We start from the raw sequence: 12,696 nt of genomic DNA, 5'->3' as shown, positions 1-12,696 counted from the left end.
AAAATGGTGGAACTGTGAGGCTACGACATCAACCATTGTACCATCATTCACTGTGAATCAAAGATATGAATTTAACAATTATTAGTATTTTTAGATATTTTTGATTAAACATAATATAAAATTATTTATGAATAGCATGTAATAAAAATATGTATTTCCTCATTAGGCTACAATATTACTGTATGTGGTCTGCAAGCAGGCAGTTTGAGGGATTGGAGGCTCTGTTCCCTGTCAGAACTTGTCCTTAAAGTAGAAATTGGTTTTCTTATATGTTATAAAACAATTTAGAATGACTTTAGGGATCACTGTTCAGTTGGAGATGTACTACTTTTAAGCAGAGATTCCAGAACAAAAGTTGTCCTTTGAAGACTGTAACAACAAAGGTGGAGATACGTGTATATGTGTCTGCGATAGATCTCCCCTGGTTTAAACAGCATCATATGCCAGTTGAAAAATTACCATGTAGCAGTGAGCGCCAATTAAACAATAAATATGTGCTTTACTAGCTAAAGTAGCTAAAGAGGGTTGGTTGCCTTTTTATTCCTTTCTGTGAAAGACATAGATTTTTATGTGAATAAAATTATTTTTGTTCGATAGATTTTTTCTCTATTTTTTATATATAACCAGTTTTATACAAATGTATACTCATACATCATATATTGCTATTTTACAACAAAGGATCTGCTTTAGCTTCAACTAAAATATGGTGTAGCTTGAGTCATGTGACTTAACTTCCTACAAATGTATGGGATAATTTACAGCTTGTTAACTGTCTTTGTCTGTATAAGCTTTGAAATCTCTTTGACTAATCAGAGTGGTTCAAGTAGAATTGAGAGGATACTTGCTGCTCTCCAGTAGATTCACTGAATTAAAATAAATATAACTTAACTGAACTGTTTGCAGAGCAACTGGGGAACATTTATTTAAAAGTAATCCATGACATTGTCACAGATCAAAAATGAAGTAGTGTCCATTGACAAGGAAAGTGCACACCACACGTACCACCACTGCGGGATACCAATAAAAAGATTTCTGGAGTCAGTATTCATTGATGGGCCAGTAGCCTAGAAAGTGTTGACTACTGAAACGCAAATACTGCTCCTTTATTTCATTGCTAACCTTACAATTTCCTTTTGTTTAAAAAAGTATATAGATATTTTGGAACACAACCCATTACTACAGGAGTTTTCTAGTTCAGTTTTGTGAAATTGTGTGGCTGAAGGCATTTATTCAAACTACTTTTCCCAAATCAAAGGGTTACACTTATTTCTAGGGTGGCATGGTGGCACAGTGTTAGCTCTTCTGCTATGCAGTATGACTACCAGGGTTTGTGTCTCAGTTCCTCCTTGCATGGAGTTCTCCTTTTGTCTGTGTTGGTTTCCTCCGACAGTCCAAAATCATACAGGTTATGTGAACTGTCAATGCTAAATTGACCTTAGCGTGTGTTTGTTGTGTGGGTGTGAATGTCTTTGAAATGTGATGGACTGGTGCCCTGTCTGGGGTTTGTTCCTGCATTGCACACTATGCTAGCTGGGATTGGCTCCAAGTGACTGACTGTCTGTCTGGAAAAAGCAGGTTAGAAAATAACATAACTCTTATTTCTAATTGATATGCTTTCTTAATAGCTGCCATTTTTCTTGTATTATTTTGCATTTCAGAATAGCAAGCTAGCATAATTTTTATATATTAAAAGATTTGCCCTAACTAAATGCTGAACATTGTTTTGCTGTTTTATTTTTAATTCACCCTTTTCTATGGTATTATTTGTATCCATATACTGATTTTTTTCTGATGACAAAGATAGAAATAACACTGGTCCCCTTTAGCTTTCAATGTTATTTCCACTAATGCTTGCACTTCTCATTGCTAATTGTCAGTATTTGGATTTAGTCAAGGAAGCAAGTTTCATAGAAAAAATGGATATTAAAATGATAATGGTTAAAGAAAATAATACGTTTAAAGCCATGGCAAAAATAAACATTTCTGAATTTTTTCTAAATGTAAATATAATACTAGTGCTCTTTTCTGAATACAACATAAGAAAAAGAGCTAATTAAGCAAGTAGATAAATTAGATATAATAGTGATTCATTACTTTCTATAACCAATTATAATACAAACCAGTAATAAACCTAAAAACTCTATGTAATGCCTAAAGAATTTTTTAGGGGTTTTGTATTGGTTCCACCAGACACCTTATAAAATCAGAGAAGACATCCAAATCTTGGGGTCCATCTGTCCCAAAATAACTTCTGTATGATGAAAGTAGCATCTTTATCTGCTTGTCTGAAAGGGTACTGAGCATTTGTAATATGGTGCATGACCCATCAATTTTAAAATGAGCAGCAGCAAACAAAAAACAATCTGTTAGTTTCTTCTACAGATCACCCTTTGTATTATCTGATAAAAGGACAGAGGTAAGAAGATTTGGTTTGAGAAGTGCAGATGAATGTTTCGCATGCTTTTTTTTCTATCTATATGTTTCCCTTTGGCAACATAGTTTACAAATATGGTGTTCATTTTCACTGTTATGCTGACAGCTATATATATTGTACCTGTAAGGCCAAATGACATTTCCCAGCTCCTAAAATTTAGAGGCATGTCTCTGAGAAATTAGAAGTGGATGGGTGTGAACTTAAATGCTGATAAAACAGAGTTATATTGGTTGTTAGACCAGCCAAATATGGGCAGTTGTGTGAGAGTCTGAGTGTTAATATTGATAGCTGTAGTGTTTGCATTATTCAAGAATAAAATACTTTTGAGTATTTAACACTCTAGTTGTCCTACTAGTTATTTCAATTATTTATTTTGTATTGTTGATGATTTTATTCCCAATGATCATTAATATCTTTTACAATCACCCCCTTTTAACTAAAGTAGCGTCTTAAGTCACTAATACACATACACTCTTTATTTTCAGAATATTTAATTACTTTGTAGCATGATACTCTTGCTCAGGTTAAAAATGTTACCTGCCTTTTTCCTATGAGAGAGTATTTTGGATGAATTCAGCTATCAGGGAGGAAGTATACTAGGTGACTAAAACATTTCCATGGAATACTGCAATGATTAAACATACCTGGTAGGAGTGAATATCTCTTCATGGCCTTTCTTGTAACCTTTCAGAAGGAGCTCATTAATCCAGTAATATAACTGGTACAAATTGACTCCTCCTTTTAGAATATCTTCTTACATTAGATTAGCTAGACTGCATGATGCAGTCTGTTTTACTCATAGTGCAGTGCGAGGTACAATGTGTGATTCTGTGATTCTACACCTCCCATATTTCTTTCCTTGGTCAGAAATAATGGCATGCCAGACAAAATCCAGATTCGCAAAACAGTAAAATATCCATGTGAGCGTTGGTAGGTAAATGAAATAATTCATACGCTCAAGTAACTACTGAAATTTAAAGAGTAAGTTAGATTAACTGAATAATAAAAACTGCAAGAGATTAACAGGAGCCAGCTATGATAATAAAGCTAAATGAAGTCAGAAGAACTTCAGTTGATGTCTGAATAAACTCCATCCCTGTTAACCAGGAGGAATAGTCATGAAAAAAGGCAAACAACAATAAAGGTATCATGGTGGGTGGTGCTTTCTCTAGGCTTAAATGTCCACACCTCTGTCTTTTCTTGACCTGCAAATAAACAAACCTTGAGTCCACCTTTTAAAAACCTCAACATTGGTAGCTTTTTTCTTCCTTTTAGACTCAACTTAAGGTTAAGTGTTATAATGGATTTAAAGGTGCAGGGCTGGAGTTTCAGTCTTGCAGTGATCTGATATGTTAAAATTATTATTTTTTTCTTTATCTCTCTGTGATGGACTGGCGTCCTGTTCTGGGCTGAATACTGAATTGTGCCCAGTACTGCCAGGATAAGCTCTGGCCATCTTGATATGCAATTTAGAAAGTGAGTGGATTATACATTGTCTCCTTGTCCTAGTGCAATAAAGTCAATTACAACCAGCCTTAGTTTTATGGTACAAGCACAACAATATTACCACAAGACAAAATTTGTTGAAAGCTGTGAGGAAACAGTTCTTATATGATATTTTTTTTTTCATTTTTTTTTTTGAGAAAGCCCCTATTCCATCTTCCTGTTCCAAAAATCAATTTAATATATGGTCCCCAGATAGGGGACGTATCAGATATTTAACTGATAAGAGCAGATACTACACTTGATCTTAGCCAAAAGGCCAAGAAGTGATATGATATATTTTTAGTGTTGTTTTCAACAGTAGAGTTACCTTACCTGTTCAAACGGATCACTTGACTTGATGGCATATACTGTACAGTATGCCAAAGGCATTGTAAACAGCATTGTGCTTTAAGCTCTTTTCATTTCTCAACTGAACATTCATTTTCAATACACTGTCTTTTTAAAGAGAAATTATTATGAAGACAGATAACCCTCTTATTTTTATCCAGAGCATTTATAATATTTATGCATTTTCATAATCAGCTCAGAACAATTAAGAATCATGCTCACCAAGGACCTAACGCTTAAGATGCATTTTTGGAAAAATATTCAAGGTAATTGAAAAGTGGATAAGAGTGCTGGATTCAGTTCTTGTTTCTTTCTGGTTCATGGCTGTTGAGGTTGATAGAAAGTATGTAGAAAAACAAGGAGGGCAGGAAATATATTTATTCTATGAACTATGCTTAAACTATTCTCTAATAATTGTGCTTCAAAACATTCTAGTAGCACTCTGATAGTGTAAAGACTAGAGAATAGTGAAGAATAGTGAAGAATCTAGAAAGACTGACATTCATCATCATGACATCCATCCATCCATCCATCCATCCATCATCTATCTATCTATCTATCTATCTATCTATCTATCTATCTATCTATCTATCTATCTATCTATCTATCTATCTATCTATCTATCTATCTATCTATCTGTTTTTTTGTTTTTTTTTAATTTTATTAATTTTAATTTTATTAATTTTATTGTAATCATTCCATACAAATAGATCAATTGTTACAAAAGATAGGATTGAAAACAAGTTGCCCCACACCCCTGAGACAGAGAGCATGGCCAACAGAGTAAAACTTAAGGCTTGTAAACATACCTAAATTGATGAGTTTAATAGGGCAATAGAGATAAATGGAGAAGAAAAAGAAATGTGGAGATAATTGCTTCCTCTGTGCATTAAGAGCTTATTCTAAGATATTATTGATTAGATCCTGCCAGGTTTTGAAAAAATTCTGTACAGATCCTCTTACTGAATATTTGATTTTTTCCAATTTCAAATAGTATAAAACATCGGTTTCCCACTGACTTAAAAGAGGAGAGTTAGTTTAGCAAAATAAGTCTGCATGCCAAAAGTGTAGTGAATGCAATCACAGTTTGTTTGTCCTTCTCCACTTTAAACCCATCTGGAAGAACACCAAACACAGCTGTTAATGGGTTAGGAGGGATTGTGACACCAAGGCTGTCAGAAAGGCATTTAAAAATTTTGGTCCAAAATGATGTTAATTTGGTGCAGGCCCAAAACATGTGACCCAGTGAGGCTGGGACTTGATTGCAGATTCACAGATTGGATCTTGCCCTGGAAACATTTTGGACAGTTTTAACCGAGACAGATGTGCTCGATATATAATTTTGAGTTGAATAATTGTATGTTTTGCGCATATGGAGCTCGAGTGTAGTCTCTGCATTGCTATTTTTCCACTCCTTTTCTGATATATTGATTAAGAGATCTTTTTCCCATTGTCCTCTTGGATCTTTAAAAGGGAGGGACTGCAAGATAATTTTATATATTGCAGAGATGGTGTCTAAGTCCTTGAAATTGAGCAATATTTTTTCCAGCATGGAGGAGGGTGCAAGATGAGGAAAATTGGGCAGGTTCTGTTTAACAAAGTTCCTAATTTGAAGATAGTGAAAGAAATCTGTAGCTGGAAAGTTAAATTTGGAATGTAATTGTTCATAGGATACAAAGATGTTGTCTATATAAAGATCTCTAAGCAATTTAATCCCAAATCTTTGCCAGATATTAAAAACTGCATATGTTTGCGAGGGTTGAAAGAGGTGGTTCTCTTGCAGAGGTGCCACAAATAAAAGATTCTCCATCTTAAAATGCTTTCTACATTGGTTCCATATTCTGAGTGAGTGAAGCACAATTGGGTTATTAGTATATTGCAGATAACTTGCATTTATTGGGGCACAAAACAGGGAATATAAAGAAGTACTGCAGGATTTTACTTCTATTGAGGACCAAGCCTGTGTATGTTCATCTATTTGTGTCCAGGTTTTTATAGCTTGTATGTTTGCTGCCCAGTAATAAAACTGAAAGTTGGATAGAGCCAGGCCAAATAGGTCTTTGTAGGGTCGATCTTTGGATACATGGATGTTTTGAGTTCCAAATAAATGAGGTTATTGTTGAATCTAAATGCTTAAAAAATAATTTATTAATGTATATTGGAATGTTTTGAAATAAAAAAAGTAGCTTAGGAAGAATTTTCATCTTAACAACTTTAATTCTTCCAGCTAGAGTGAGATAAAGGGTTGACCATCTATGCAAGTGTTGCTTAATTTTTTCCATACAGACGGTGAAATTTTGTTGATAAAGAGCTTTATGTTTACTTGTGATGTTTACCCCTAGGTATTTAAATTGATCTGTGATGATAAAAGGGGAGGTGTCCAATCTAATATTGTTGTGCTTGAGAATTCACTGGAAAGAGCACACTTTTATTCAAATTAATTCTGAGACCAGAGATCTTTTGAAATTCTGTGCTGTTAAGACTGCAGGCACAGAATTTTGTGGGTCTGATATATACGGTACCATATCATCTGCATATAGACAATTTTTCTGTTCCAGTCCTTCTCTGAAAATCCCCTTTATCTGATAAGAATTTTGACAGTGGACCGCCAGTGGTTCAGTGGCAACTGCAAAGAGCAGTGGTGACAAGGGGCAACCTTGTCTGGTACCACGTTCTAGTTTAAAGTAGTCTGAACAAATGTTGTTAATACAAACTGAAGCTTCTGGATTGGTATACAGTAGTTTGATCCATGCACAAATGTTCGGGCCAAACCCAAATTTCTCTAATGTAGTGAAAAGGTATTTCCATTCAATAATGTCAAATGCTTTTTCTGCATCCAATGATAGTAATATTTCTAGGGTGTTTGACTTTGTTGGTGAGTATATTACATTAAACAGGCGTTGAAGATTGGAAGATAAGTGTCGACCCTTGATAAATCCAGTTTGATCTTGTGATATTACCGAAGACAGCACTTTCTCCATCCTTCTAGCTATGATTTTTGAGAGTATCTTAACATCATTATTCAGAAGTGAAATTGGTATATATGATGCACATTGTGATAAGTCCTTATTTTGTTTAGGAAAGACGGTGATTAATGCTTGGTGAAAAGTTTGCGGTAGAATTTGATTGTCTCTAGCTTCTGTAAATGTTGCTAATAGGAGGGGAGCTAGCTGAGCGGAGAATTTCTTATAAAATTCTGCAGTGTAGCCATCTGGGCCTGCTGCTTTCCCGCCTTGAAGTGACTTTATAGCATCTAGTAATTCTGATAGCGCCAGAGGTTTATCCAGTTCCTCCACACTAAAAGTACCTATTTGTGGCATCTGTAATGTATCCATAAATGCATTAGATTGTGTGTTGTCTTCTTTAAACTCAGTAGAATATAAGGATTTATAGTAGTATCTAAATGTGTGCATTATATTTTTATGGTCAATGATTTCATCTCCGTTCATGTTGGTGATTACTGGGATTGCATTGCGAACTCCTTGCTTGTGGATTTGTTGAGCTAAAAGCTTATTAGCTTTCTCCCCGTGTTCATAGTAATGATGCCTGGATTTATAAATTAGTTGTTCAGTTTCATTAGTTGTCAAAAGGCTGAGTTCTGAATGCAGAGCCTGCCTTTTCCTATGTAGAGCCTCGCTTGGAAGCCTGGCATGTTCTTCATCTACTCTAGTAATTTTGTTTTTTAGCTCTGATTCTTTCTTGGTTTCTAATTTATTCCTGTGGGAAAGATATGAAATAATCTGTCCTCTTAAGAAGGCCTTTAAAGTTTCCCAGTGTATTCCTGCAGAAACCTCAGAAGATGTATTTGTCTCTAGGAAGAAACTGATTTGTTTGGATATAAATTCAGTAAAGTTCTTCTCCCATAGACGTGGGTTAAGATGCCATCTGCGAGGTGAGTGTGTGCGGCATAGTGACTTTAGCTCCAAGATCAGAGGTGCATGGTCAGAACTAACAATAGCATCGTACTTGCAAGATTTAATCGTAGGCAAGAAATTATTATCTATAAAGAAATAATCAATTCTTGAATAGCAATGTTGTACTGGTGATTAGAAAGAATATGTTCTTGAGTTTGGGTTTAGAAATCTCCAGGGGTCTGATAAGTTGTGGTCAGTTACACAACTGGGGTCTGGATTGGCAGACCGGGGTGGTGGTCCCCCTCTTTAAGAAAGGGGATCGGAGGGTGTGTTCCAACTACAGAGGGATCACACTCCTCAGCCTCCCTGGAAAAGTCTATTCAGGGGTCCTGGAGAGGAGGGTCCGTTGGATAGTCGAGCCTCGAATTCAGGAGGAACAGTGTGGTTTTCGTCCTGGTCGCGGAACAGTGGACCAGCTCTATACCCTTAGCAGGGTCATGGAGGGTGCATGGGAGTTTGCCCAACCCGTCTACATGTGTTTTGTGGACTTGGAAAAGGCATTCAACCGTGTCCCTCGGGGAATCCTGTGGGGGGTACTCCGAGAGTATGGGGTACCGGCGCCCTTGATAAGGGCTGTTCGGTCCCTGTATGATCGTTGCCAGAGCCTGGTCCGCATTGCCGGCAGTAAGTCGAACCCATTTCCAGTGAGAGTTGGACTCAGCCAGGGCTGCCCTTTGTCACCGATTCTGTTCATAACTTTTATGGACAGAATTTCTAGGTGCAGCCAGGGCGTTGAGGGGGTCCGGTTTGGTGGGCTCAGGATTGGGTCACTGCTTTTTGCAGATGATGTTGTCCTGTTTGCTTCATCAGGCCATGATCTTCAGCTCTCTCTGGATCGGTTTGCAGCCGAGTGTGAAGCGGCTGGGATGAGAATCAGCACCTCCAAATCCGAGACCATGGTCCTCAGCCGGAAAAGGGTGGAGTGCCCTCTCAGGGTTGGTAGCAAGATCCTGCCCCAAGTGGAGGAGTTCAAGTATCTTGGGGTCTTGTTCACGAGTGAGGGAAGAATGGAGCGTGAGATCGACAGGCGGATCGGTGCGGCATCCGCAGTAATGCGGGCGTTGCATCGGTCTGTCGTGGTGAAAAAGGAGCTGAGCCGCAAGGCGATGCTCTCAATTTACCAGTCGATCTATGTTCCTACCCTCACCTATGGTCATGAGCTATGGGTAGTGACCGAAAGAACGAGATCGCGAATACAAGCGGCCGAAATGAGTTTCCTCCGCAGGGTGTCTGGGCTCTCCCTTAAAGATAGGGTGAGAAGCTCAGTCATCCGGGAGGGGCTCAGAGTAGAGCCGCTGCTCCTCCGCATCGAGAGGAGTCAGATGAGGTGGCTCAGGCATCTGATCAGGATGCCACCTGGACGCCTCCCTGGTGAGGTGTTCCGGGCACGTACAACCGGGAGGAGGCCCCGGGGAAGACCCAGGACACGTTGGAGGGACTATGTCTCTCGGCTGGCCTGGGAACGCCTTGGGATTCTCCCGGAAGAGCTAGAAGAAGTGGCCGGGGAGAGGGAAGTCTGGGCATCTCTGCTCAAGCTGCTGCCCCCGCGACCCGACCTCGGATAAGCGGGAGACAATGGATGGATGGATGGACAGTTACAAACTGTGTAATTGTCTTTTGCAGTGTTAGATGTCATCCGCCCTGTGACAGGAGTCCTATCTAAGAGTGGATTTAAAACACAATTAAAGTCCCCAGCCATTATAATTTTATGAGTGTTCACATTGGGAATGGATGCAAATACATTTTGCACGAATTCCTTATCATCGACATTTGGTGCATAAACATTTATCAAAATCATTTTACTGTTAAATAAGTTGCCCATGACCATCACATATCTCCCTTCAGGATCAGATACTACATCTGATGCTACAAATGAGACTGTTCTATGTATGAGGATTCTCACACCTCTAGTTTTCTTTGTAAAGCTAGAATGGAACATGTGGCTAGTCCAGTCCTTTTGCAGCCGGAACTGATCCTTGCTTAGTAAGTGGGTCTCCTGCAAAAATACTATTTTAGCATTTAAATCTGTTAGGTGAGAGAATACTTTCTTTCTCTTTAATTTGTGATTTAGACCTTTAACATTCCAGCTCACAAAGTTAACTGTGCCATCATGGAGACATTGATTCTGAATTTTTGATGTCATATTATAGTCTTAACTGGAAGTGAGACAGCTTTAACCTTAATTTCCTATTTCCCCACGGGTAATTGCCATGCAGCCTATTGTTACATCGGTAGTTATAATTATAAGGATTAAAAGGATAGATTAGATATAGCCTGGTCTCCTTCTCTCCCCCCCCCCCCCCCCTTATCCCTCCCCACGTGAGGCTGGTCCTCACTTCACAAAGAGTACGTGCAAAGCAAGACAAGCCCCCACGCAGCGGCGTTTGAGGATTAGAAAGTAGAGATATAACTATTGCCAATTTAGTCTAAATACTATATGCCTAAAATATAATCATTAACAAACTATAAGCATAAGATATAAAATCTTCAGCAATCTTAAGAGTATTAAAATAATAAATCCAGAGAATGGTGTTAGAAAGTGGTCCAGGATATGCATAGTAAATCCTAATGCAATAATAACAATAACAATAAACCAAGGGTATGATGTTAAACAGTCCCCTTTAGGGTAGTAAAAAAAAAAGAAAAAAAAATTAATTTCTTCCACACACATGTCTATAACTGTAATTAAGACATAAACAGAAAGCATCCAAGTAATGTAAAGAATGTATAATTATAATACCCGTATCATTACTAGTGGATCAGACAGCAGGTGATATCTCCTTGCCTTGCCATGACAGGATGCCACTCACTATTGTGTTTCAGAATAGTCTCGGGATCAGCTTTCTTAATTCCTTTTCTGCTTCCTCCTTGCTGGAGAAGATGTAGTATTGGCCTTGAACATCCACTTTCAGTTTGGCAGGATACAAGAGGCTGTATTTGATATCAGCTTGCCGTAACTGCTGTTCGATGTTGTAGAAGGCTGCACGTTTAGCAGCTGTTGTGGGAGAGAAATCAGGGAAGATGCAAATGTGGTTATTTTCAAATATAATTTTTTGCTTGTGTCTGAGGAGTGCCATCACATTTAGCTTACATAATAATCTCTCAAAGCGGACAATAAAAGACCTAGGTCTAAAGGTATTTGATCCGTGTATGCGATAAGCTGCTGCTATCTCGGTATCTGATTTAAAGTCCTCTCCAATTATTTTAGAGAATAGTTCAGCTGCAAATTTCACTGGGTTTGGACTTTCATGATTCTCAGGTAGACCTTCAATTCTAATATTATTCCTTCTGCTTCCATCTTCCAGAGCGGCAAGTCTGTCTCCGAGTTTTTTGCATTCGGAATTGGCAGCTGTTGCTTTTCCATCAGCGGTGGATATTAGATTTTCGGCTAGACTTAATCTGACTTAATTTAGATTTAATATTAATGATGCTGAATAATGATAAAAGTTTGATTTAGTTTACCGGGTTAATTTAAGTCAATAAGGAAACCTATTTGGGAGAAGGGCCAGGTTTCCAAGGAATGGTTAATGCAGAAAATGTCTAAAATATATATTTACACTGGAGATTAACATTCTTGTTAAGAAGCCATTAAAATGTTTTAAATTGGAATTACTTGATATACCACATAAATGCTTGACTAGCAATAGCAAATGAGCTATCAAAGTTCCCAATCAGATGAAACTGAGGTTAGGTTACCTAGGCTGTCTCTCTGCCATGTTTAACCTTGGTTTTGTGCTTGACTTACCTTAATCTACAGTATGTAAATATTAAAGAGTCATACTTTAGTGTCACAAAGATGAATTGCCTGTTTCCTTTTTTCAGATCTTTCCATCCTTTTGTCACAGTCAATCGATACATTTTACCTGATCATGCTTGTTTTAGCATAGTAATACAATGTGTTTCTCCGCCTTCTTTCTAGGCCATGTTTCAAAAGAAAGGAGAGATAGAGCATTGGCAAGAAAAACAATAATTCAATACTTTTCATCTCTTCTACTTCTTTAGATTTTTTTCCCTTAACAGTTGAAGGAACAAGTTTGGTACTGAAAGGGATACCTATTCAGATGTTCATCATAAATCATGGCAAAAGAAAACATTTTGTACTTCCCACAAGTATTTTGTTTGCTATTACCAACTGTTAAATACAGTTTTAAATGTAATTATGGCAATTTATTTATAACATTCTCTCTTTTTAATAAATAGTATGCTATTTTGAGATGAAATGATGGCATGAGGCTGTTCTTACTGTAAAAGTAAATAAAGTAGTAAGTGAATTTGGCAAAGGTAGCTGTTCTTTGGCACATATTTTACATAATTTTGCTCCGGGAATGTAATAAAGCAGTATGTTAGTACTTTATCTCTTAGCAGAATAGGCTGTTCCTTAAAGCTCTCAGCTGGCTCCCAATTACAGTGTCATATTTATGCAGCCCTCATTTGCAGACCAACTAGGAAATAATCTTGAACATAATGTTCAGCTGTCACTTATTGTAACTTGACCACATCTAATATTATAGGTTT

General features: G+C 37.5%; 1 pseudogene; it reads right to left on the bottom strand.

Moving 5' to 3' along the window:
• Positions 1 to 4,075: 4,075 nt before the first annotated feature.
• LOC114659836 (uncharacterized) lies at positions 4,076 to 4,208 on the bottom strand (annotated as a pseudogene).
• Positions 4,209 to 12,696: the final 8,488 nt, after the last annotated feature.

The sequence above is a fragment of the Erpetoichthys calabaricus genome, chromosome 10 (genome assembly GCF_900747795.2).
Source record: "Erpetoichthys calabaricus chromosome 10, fErpCal1.3, whole genome shotgun sequence".
Taxonomy (NCBI): Eukaryota; Metazoa; Chordata; class Cladistia; order Polypteriformes; family Polypteridae; genus Erpetoichthys; species Erpetoichthys calabaricus.
The sequence above is the reverse complement of the archived record's forward strand: the minus strand, read 5'-3'. Positions and strand labels throughout refer to the sequence as shown.